We start from the raw sequence: 10,096 nt of genomic DNA on the forward strand, positions 1-10,096 counted from the left end.
AAAGGAATCCGAATTGGAAAGGAAGAATTAATACTATCCCTATTTGCAGATGACATGATACAATACCTAGAGAATCCTAAAGACTCTACCAGGAAACTGTTAGAGCTCATCCATGAATCTGGCAAAGTTGCAGGATACAAAATTAATACACAGAAATCAATGGCATTCCTATACACCAACGATGAAAGAGAAGAAGGAGAAATTAAGAAAGCAATCGCATTTACCATCACATCCAAAGAATAAAATACCTAGGAGTAAACCTACCTAAAGAGTCAAAAGGCTTGTACTCTGAAAACTCTAGGACACTGATGAAAGAAATCAAACATGACACAAATAGATGGAAAGACATACCATGCTCATGGATTGGAAGAGTTAACATTATCAAAATGACTATACTACCCAGGGTAGTCTACAGATTCAATGCAATCCCTATCAAATTACCAAGGATATTTTTCACAGAACTCGAACAAAATATTTTAAAGTTTGTTTGGAAGCACCAAAGACCCAGAATAGCCAAAGACATCCTGAAAAAGAAAAATGGAGCTGGAGGAATCAGGCTCCCGGACTTCGGACTATACTACAAAGAAGCAGTCATCAAAACTGTATGTTACTGGCACAAAGATAGATATATGGATCAGTGGAACAGGATAGAAAGCCCAGAATTCAACCCACTCACCTACAGCCAACTAATCTATGACAAAGGAGGCAAGACTATACAATGGAGAAAGGACAGCTTGTTCAATAAGTGGTGCTGGGAAAACTGGACAGCCACATGGAAAAGAATGAAATCAGAACACTCCCTAACACCATACACAAAAATAAACTCCAAATGGATTAAAGACCTAGATATAAGACCAGACACTATAAAACTCTTAGAGGAAAACCTAGGCCAAACACTCTCTGACGTAAATGACAGCAACATCTTCTCAGATTCACCTCTTCGAGTAATGACAGTAAAAAATGAAAATAAGCAAATGGGACCTAATTACACTTAAAAGTTTCTGCACAGCAAAGGAAACCCTAAACAACATGAAAAGACAACCCACAGAATGGGAGAAAAATCTTTGCAAGTGAATCGACTGACAAGGGATTCATCTCCAAAATTTATAAACACCTCCTACCGCTCAATACGAAAAAAACAAACAACCCCATCAAAAAAAAAAATGGGCAGAAGATCTAAACAGACAGTTCTCCAAAGAAGACATACAGATGGCCAAAAGACACATGAAAAGATGTTCAACATCACTCATTATTAGAGAAATGCAAATCAAAACCACGATGAGGTACCACCTTACACCAGCCAGAATGGCCATCATCAAAAAGCCTACAAACAATAAGTGCTGGAGAGGGTGTGGAGAAAAAGGAACCCTCTTACACTGTTGGTGGGATTGTAAATTGGTGCAACCACTGTGGAAAACAGTGTGGATATTCCTCAGAAAACTCAAAATAGAAGTACCATTTGATGCAGCAATCCCACTCCTGGGCATCTATCCAGAGAAAATCATGACTCGGAAAGACACATGTACTCCAGTGTTCATTGCAGCACTATTTTTGCAATAGCCAAGACCTGGAACCAACCTAAATGTCCACGGACAGAGGAGTGTATCAAGATGTCATACATACAGACAATGGAATATTACTCAGACATTAAAAGGAACGAAATACCAGCAGTTTTAGCAACATGGATGGACTTAGAAGTTATCATGCTAAGTGAAGTCAGCCATACAATGAGACACCAACATCAAATGCGTTCACTGACATGTGGAATCTGAAAAAAGGACACAATGAACTTCTTTGCAGAACAGATGCTGACTCGCAGACATTGAAAAAATTATGGTCCCTGGACGGGACAGTTGGGGGGGAATGTGCTTGGGTTGTGGGATGGAAATCCTGTGAAATTGGATTGTTATGATCTTTATACAAGTATAAATGTAATATACTCATTGAGTAACTAAAAAAATACAAAATAAAATTTAAATATTGGGGTAAAATGACATAAAACTTCATGTTAGTTTGAAGTTTCAGTTTTATAATGTAATGATTTGATATTTGTATAAATTGTAAAATTATCCCCCAAATAAATCTAGTTAACATCCATCATCATTCATATTTACAAGTATTTTTTCATGTGATGCGAACTTTTAAGATTTACCTTCATAGCAACTTCCAAATATACACTACTGTATTTCTACCTATAGTCATTATGCTGTACACTACATTACCCTGACATTTATTTTATAATGCGCTATTTGGACCTTTTGACTCCTTCTACCCATGTCTGCCCATCCCTCTACCCCCACCTCTAATAACCAACAATCTGTTCTTTGCATGTATGACTGCCTTTTAAAAAATCTTTTTTGGTTTATTCAGATTCCACATATAAGTGAGAATAGTACTTAACTTTGTCTGACTTATTTTACTTAGCATAATGCCCTCAAGGCGCATCCATGTTGTCACAAATATTAAGATTTACTTTTTTATTGATGAATAATTTTCCATTGTATATGTATGCAACATTCTCTTCTTCCATTCATCAATTGACGAAAACTTCCATAATTTCAATATTTGGATATTGTAAAGCTGCAAGACCATGAGAGTTAATTTGTCATTGTCTTCAGATAAATGCCAAGGGGTGGGATTTCTGGATCATATGCTACTCCTATTTTTAATTTTTCAGAAAAACAAAAGTCTCTAATGCCTTATCTGCCCACCCACTCCAAACCTACTTGTTTCCTTTAATGATTTTTTTCTTAGTTGTTATAAAGTCAGTGTGTCTTTTTCAGTAATCATAATTTACTTTGCTCCCATATTTTTTTTCTCATTCAGACCATTCACCTGGAGTTTTATGAAAGGGGGTCAAGCATTTTCACAGAAAAACAAAAGTACATGATTTAGCCAGATCATGTTCTAACCAAATCCTTAATTTTCAAAGACTTGAAAACATGTTTTTACATAAGATTTACTCCGCTTGTCCTGACCATTTATCCAGTGAGAAGCCACAGAAAGAGCAATGCCATTCTGGAGACTCCTGTATTGAATAAACAAAGTGCTTGATGAAGGTGTGAGTACCAAGAGAAAGGTGAGGGAAGTAGAGTCAGGCTACCAGTCCAGTGTTGCAAAGAGCAACTAATCTAGAAAGTCAAAAACTGCCAGTCAATAATAGCATCCAGCTGTGGATGAAAAATGTTACCTACCAGATAAGTAAGCAAAGGGTGTTGTAGCCATCAATCCATCAGCCACTGCAGCTGGTCCAACTGTGCACCCTGAGGGGATGCAGGATGGAGAGAAACAGGATACTGGCCCAGATAGTTAAGATGTATATCAAAGGAATGAGTCCAATGAGCCTGAACTCTTGCATCTTCTTATATATAGAAAAGCACTAAATTCATTAACTTGAGATGTCTGGGTTTTTTTACTTTTTTTTTTTTTTTTTGGCTTCCTAGCGGCACATGGAGTTCCAGAGTCAGGGATCAGATTTGAGCTGGAGATCAAACCTGCCTCCTGGATCTGCAGAGACACTGCTGATTCCATTGCACAACAGTGGGAACTCCTGGTTTTCTTTAATTAACAGTAATCTTTTGATGTTCCAACTACTTGGTTTTTGTTGAAAAAAACCCTATACCACCTGGCTCCTCCCTTACCACTTCAGAGCAGTCCCTTGGAGCTATCTGAGAGGCTGTCTTCTGGGCTTAAATTCTCTGTTTTTCCTGCCAGATAAAATATTATTCTCAACTTTTAGGCTGTACATTTTTTTTAGTCGACACAGTCATCTCCATAAAAGGGTCAACTGTCCAATCTGCCATAGATAGGTAAAGGGGTCACAATCCTATGCTATGCCCACTACCAACTTGCAGTTTTCAACTGGAATCACAAGTTAAGAATGCAATTATATATGTGTGTGTGTGCATGATGAGTAAACTTCAATAGTGATGATTGTTGTACAACTATGAACATAATAAAATTCATTGAGTAAATAAATAAAATAAAATCCTTGGTCATATATCCTTAAACAGTGTGTTTAGTATTCTTATTTTTTAATTTAGAAAAGTCTTTTTTTAGCTTTTGTTTTTTAAAGTATATTTGATTTTAAAAAGAATAAACTTCAATAAAGTGGTTTCTTTTTTAAAAAAGAAATGCACTAGTGTCTGTGTAGGAAATAGAGCCAAGCCATAGCTTGATTTTAAAAGGTCCCATTAGAGAATAAGCTATGACCACTGAAAAATTATTGTGCAAATGGTTGATGTAAAGCAGACTTCTTTGCTTTCCAGCTCATGTCTGGTTATGGCCTGGAAAACAGGGAGTTTTTCCTTTAAATTTAGTGGGGTTTCTGGGGATCACTATAATTTGGGAACTAGTATCAATCAAGGCCATAAAGGATATTGTACTCCAGCTAGTGTACTACCATGGGAGAAATACCTCAGGAGGTCACTGGGGACCTGGAGACATGCCTCATGTTAGGGAATAGGGCATTTGACCCTACACTTTGGGGATGGGTTCAAGGGAGAAGGAGATTGGATATTTGGTATAGCTTGACCTAGAAGAGCTGGAGCTCCTCAGAGATATTACCCCAAATAAGATAGGTGGGGAAGCCCAGACTCATCAATACCCAAGTCTTTGGGTGAGGGCTCTGCAGTGGTGGGAAGTGGCCCTGGGAAATCTGAAATGGGGGCTTATCTCAGTAGTTCTGCCACCTTGGGAAGTGATGACCTAGATCTGAGGACCCTTTTCATGAGCTTTCAGTTGATCCTAGGCCATCTAAGGCCATCTTAATGACTACTAGAATAATTAAAGGCAGTGGAGAAGCCTATAATTTGGGCTGCTCCCATGAGAAATGACTGCCAGGTGTTGGTTTCAAAAAGATCTTTCTTGGGACAGGCTTAGGTTTCCTGTCCACTGGAATGCTTAAAATAGTGATAAACTGATTGAGCTATATCAATTTTCTTTAATATTTTCCCACCTCAATGTATTCTAATTCATGAAGGCATGCTCAGTTTTTACTTCAACAGTAGAACAGGCTACATGCTATGGGTACCCAAAGGAGCAAGAAAAAGGATGCAAGTTATGCACATGGATATTCAAGTATATGGACATTGTGCTCCAATTTACATAAATCTAGTACTCCCACAATAAATTATTAACTCAAGGAACACAAAATATGCCAGACAGTTGGCTCATTGGCATAAGTTAAAGTTAATTCAAAGCTAACATCTATTTAGGCACAGAAGCCAACCAGCATGCTTTTCATCTTCTCATTGCTTAAATCTTTCAGTAAAAATTTAATTTACAGTCTAATCAAGCCTAGACCTCAGAAACAAACTCACATATTTCAAAACCAGTATTATGGTTACCACAGGTGAAACCACTTGGGGGAGTGACTAAGAGGGTGGGAATAATATCCACCCCACTGTATAAAATAGGTGATTAATGAGAACTGACTGTATAGTACAGGGAAATCTACTCAATAGTTTGTACTAACCTACATGGGAAAAAAGAATTTATATATTTATATGTATAACTGACTCACTTTGCTGTACACCTGAAACTAATACAACATTGTCAGTCAACCATACTTCAATTAAAAAAAAAAACTAGACCTCTGTTTATGTTTCCTCTCTCACTTTTTTTTAAATTTTGGGGCAGTTATAAAAAAAATGTTTCAGGGGGATCTTATCCACTCAGCTCATATTGGTAAGCTTTTACATTAGTTTCCTGAGACTGCTGTAACAAGTTACCACAAACTAAATGGCTTAAGCAGAAATTTGTTTTTTCACAGTTCTGGAAGCAAGAAGTCTGAAATAAGTTTCACTGGGGCCCAAATCAAGGTGTCTGCAAGATTGTGCTTTACCAATCTCTTCTTGTTTTTTCCATGGTTTTTTCTTCTGGTGGCTACCGGCATTCCCTGGCTTGTGGCCACATTATTCCAATCTCCACCTCTGTGATAACACTGCCTTCTCTTCCTCTATCTGAAATATTCCCAGGCTCCCTCTTATAAGATTGCTTGTGATTGCACTTAGGGCCCACTTGGGTATTTGGCAGTTTCCAGATCTCAATATCCTTAACTTAATTGCATCTGCAAAGTCTTTGCCATATAAAGTGATATTCAAAAGTTTGGAAATGGGTTGTGTACATCTTGGGTAGCCATTAATCAACCCACAACAGCGTCCTCCTCCAGAGAGTTCCAGTCAATATCATCAGGATTAGGTTGCCTTTCTTCATGGTTCCATCAATCCTTCATGGTTGCCACCTAATTAGCTTTAGAGGCCTTGGGCTTAAGCAGACAGCAGAGAGCAGAGTGGCCCTCTGGCTTGTTGATATGCTTCGGTACTTAAGAGGACACACATTCACTGCCTGTTTTACAATTAAGCAGTAAGATCAAGGTTCCCTCTGGCCTATTAGGAATTTTTGAGATAAAGAATTCAGGGCCACTTTTCATAAATATTTGTGCCACTGGACAACATGGGTTTTTTCTCCTGCAACCTACAACCTTGAGGATCAGGATGCATGTGAAATAAACCTGAGCAGCAGCAGCAGCATCAGAGGGGTTTAAAGGGTCCTAGTGAGCTCTTTCTCTTACAAATATAGACCACAGCATGACTGCACTTTACATTCTTTTCTGTCTTTAAAATAAATTTCTCTAATTACTGCTTTTTCATAAGCATCCACCGATGGGCCTATATATTGAACAGGGCATAAGTCTTTCCCTTGAGCTCTCTAGAACAGAGGCCAAGGCCTTGTTAGAGACACATAACCAAAATGTCACAGGGTTAGGGTCTTTCCTCTTGAGTCCAGCATCAGTCGCAGCTTATGCAATTAAAGACACACAGAGATGGGGTATTTAGAACAATTATGATGAAGATATTAAAAGACCTAATGGACAAAATATATAGCATGCAAGAACAGATATGTATTGTAAGCAGAAGAATGGAAATTCTGAGAAAAAAATCAAAAGTTAATGCTGAAATTTAAAAACACTAACAATATGTACTGCACACAGCCGAAAAAGTAATCAGTGGGCCTGAAAATACTTTACAAACTGGAAGACAAAGCAAAAAACATGAAAAAATAACATACTATCGAAATATTGTAGAAGTTCAAAAGATGCAACACAAGCATAACTGGAAAGCCAGAAGGAAAAGAATGAGAGGATAAAGCAGAATAAATATTTAATGTAATAATGGCTGCAAATATTCCAAAATTGATGATAGAAACCAAAACATGGATTTAAGAAGTTCAGAGAAACCAAGCAGGATAAATACCAAAAGACCTAGAATATCATGTTCAAGCTGCAGAAAAATAGACAATGGACAAAATCTTGAAAGAACCCAGAAGAGGCAGAGAAATGCCATACGAGGAACATATAGAGGAACAATGATAAGTATCACATCGACCTTCTGGTCAGAAACCACACACACAGGAAGAGAGTGGAGTGAAATTGTTAATATGCTGAAATAAAGATTCACCAATTGAGTGATCTTTATCCAGTGAAATTATTCTTCAAAAATGAACACAAAGTAAAGATTTTCTCAGACAAGCCCAAACTGAGGGAATTCATTGCCAGCAGACTTGCTGTGCACAGAATGTTCAAAGAAATTCTTCAGAGAGAAGGAAAATGATAAAATGTCAAAAACCCAGATCTACACGGCAAAAGGAAGAACATAAAAGAGTCAATGAAAGTAAAATAAAATCATTTATTGTTTTTATTTTTAGCTGATCTAAAGGATATTTTTAGCTGATCCATTGTTTAGAGTAATAATAGCAATCTTACGTTAGATGATTATAGCACACATATAAGTGAAATGAATGACAGTATTGGCATTAGGGACAGGAGGGAGGAATGGGTACCTTACTCTATTATAAGGTACTTGCACTACACATAAAGCCATGTAATGGACTTTGATGAGGTATAAATATGTAGTGCAAAGTCCAGCTAATCACTTAAAAATTTTAAAAACATTATTGATATGCTAAAGGAGAAAATAAAATGGAACCATATACAATGCTCAACAGAACCCAGAGAAAGCAGAAAAAGAGAAGAAGCAAAAAAAAAAAAAAAAAAAAAAAAAAAGAGAGAGAGAGAGAGAGAGAGAGAGAACAAGGGTAATGAATAGAAAACTGTTACAAATACAATAGATATTCATTCAATAATGACCTTAAATGTGAATGTTTTAAATATAGCAGTTCAAAGGCATATTGTTAGAGTGGATTAAAAACAAGACCCAAATGTATGTTGTCTACAAAAAACACTCTGTATATAAATAAAAGAAGAAATGCTTCAAATCAGTGACCTCAGATGCCATTTTAAGAAAGGAGGGGGAGTTCCCGTTGTGGCTCAGCTGTAATGCACCTGTGGTATATGGAACTTCCCAGGCTAGGGGTCAAATTGGGGCTTCAGCTGCCAGCCTACACCACAGCCACAGCAAAGCAGGATCCAAGCCATTCAGAACAACACTGGATCCCTGACCCACTGAACAAGGCCAGGGATCGAACAGCATCCTCATGGGTACTAGTCAGATTCATTTCTGCTGCGTCACAGCAGGAACTCCTGACATCACGTTAATTTTAACTTAATTTTCATATTCATTCTATAATGCCAACATCACTCTGACACCAAGACCAGAAAAAAACGTTACAAGAAAGGAAAAGTGTACAGCAACAAAATGCACAAACAAGATAGAAACATACTAAATGATATTTCAGTTAGTGAAATCCAAAATATTTTTTAAAATTAATACATCATGACCACATGGGGCTTGTAATATAAGTTTCACCTGATTTCAAAAGTCAGACAATGCAATTCACCATGTTAACAAACTAAAACCAGGAAAAAAAAAACCCATATCATCATCTTAACAAAGAATTTAAAAACTTCAACCCCATTTCATGATAAAAGCTCTCTCCAAACTGGGAAGAGAAGGCAACTTACTCAACCAGAAATGGGCACTTAATGAACATCTGTCAGCTAACATTGTACTGAAAATCATTCAGGTGAAGCCCTGAATGATTCCCCCCTGAGATCAGACACAAGACAAGGATGTCCACACTCACCCCTTCTATGAGGATCTATTGAGGGCGAAAAGACCAAAAAAAACAAAGCAAAGGAACTGGAAAAGAATAAGTAAAACGATCTCTCTTTGAAGATGTCATCCTACACAGAAAATCATAAGAATCTGCAAAACAATTAGACCCATGAGACAGTTTTATTTAGCCAGTTTGCAGGATATAATGCAATATTAATATGGAAATCTCAATTGTATTTGTATATACTTGTACCAGGGAGTGAGAAATTAAAATAAACGTAGGAGTTTCCATCATGTCTCAGGGGTTAATGAACCTGACAGGTATCGTCGAGGACACGGGTTTGATCCCTGACCTTGCTCAGTGGGTTAAGGACCTGGCTTTGCCGTGAGCTGTGGTGTCGGTGTCAGACACGGCTCAGATCTGGTGTTACTGTGGCTATGGTGTAGGCCGGCAGCTACAGCTCCAATTTGAACCCTAGCTTGGGAACCTCCATATGCCCAGGGTACAGCCCTAAAGAGACAAAAATAAATAAATAAATAAATAAATAAATAAATAAATAAATAAAAATAAATTTACAACCATATCAGAAAATATGAAAATATATGGAGCTCCCGTCGTGGCTCAGTGGTTAACGAATCCGACTAGGAACCATGAGGTTGCAGGTTCATTCCCTGGCCTCGCTCAGTGGGTTAAGGATCCGGCGTTGCCGTGAGCTGTGGTGTAGGTCGCAGACGCAGCACGGATCCAGAGTTGCTGTGGTTCTGCTGTAAGCCGGTGGCTACAGCTCCGATTAAACCCCTAACCTGGGAACCTCCATATGCTGCGGGAGCGGCCCTAGCAAAGGCAAAAAGACAAAAATATATATATATAACACTTAGGGATAATACGTTCAAGCTAAATTCTCTGAAACTGCTGTTGAGAGAAATAAAAGGAGACAAATAAATGGAGAGATATTCTGTGCTCATTGATCAGAAGAAGCAGTAAAGTTACCTGTCTGTTCTTCCCAAATTGACCTATATTATCAATACAAACACAATGAAAATTCCAGAAAGGATATTTTTTGTAGAAATTGACAAGG

The sequence above is a fragment of the Sus scrofa genome, chromosome X, assembly GCF_000003025.6.
Source record: "Sus scrofa isolate TJ Tabasco breed Duroc chromosome X, Sscrofa11.1, whole genome shotgun sequence".
In the NCBI taxonomy this organism is placed as follows: Eukaryota; Metazoa; Chordata; class Mammalia; order Artiodactyla; family Suidae; genus Sus; species Sus scrofa.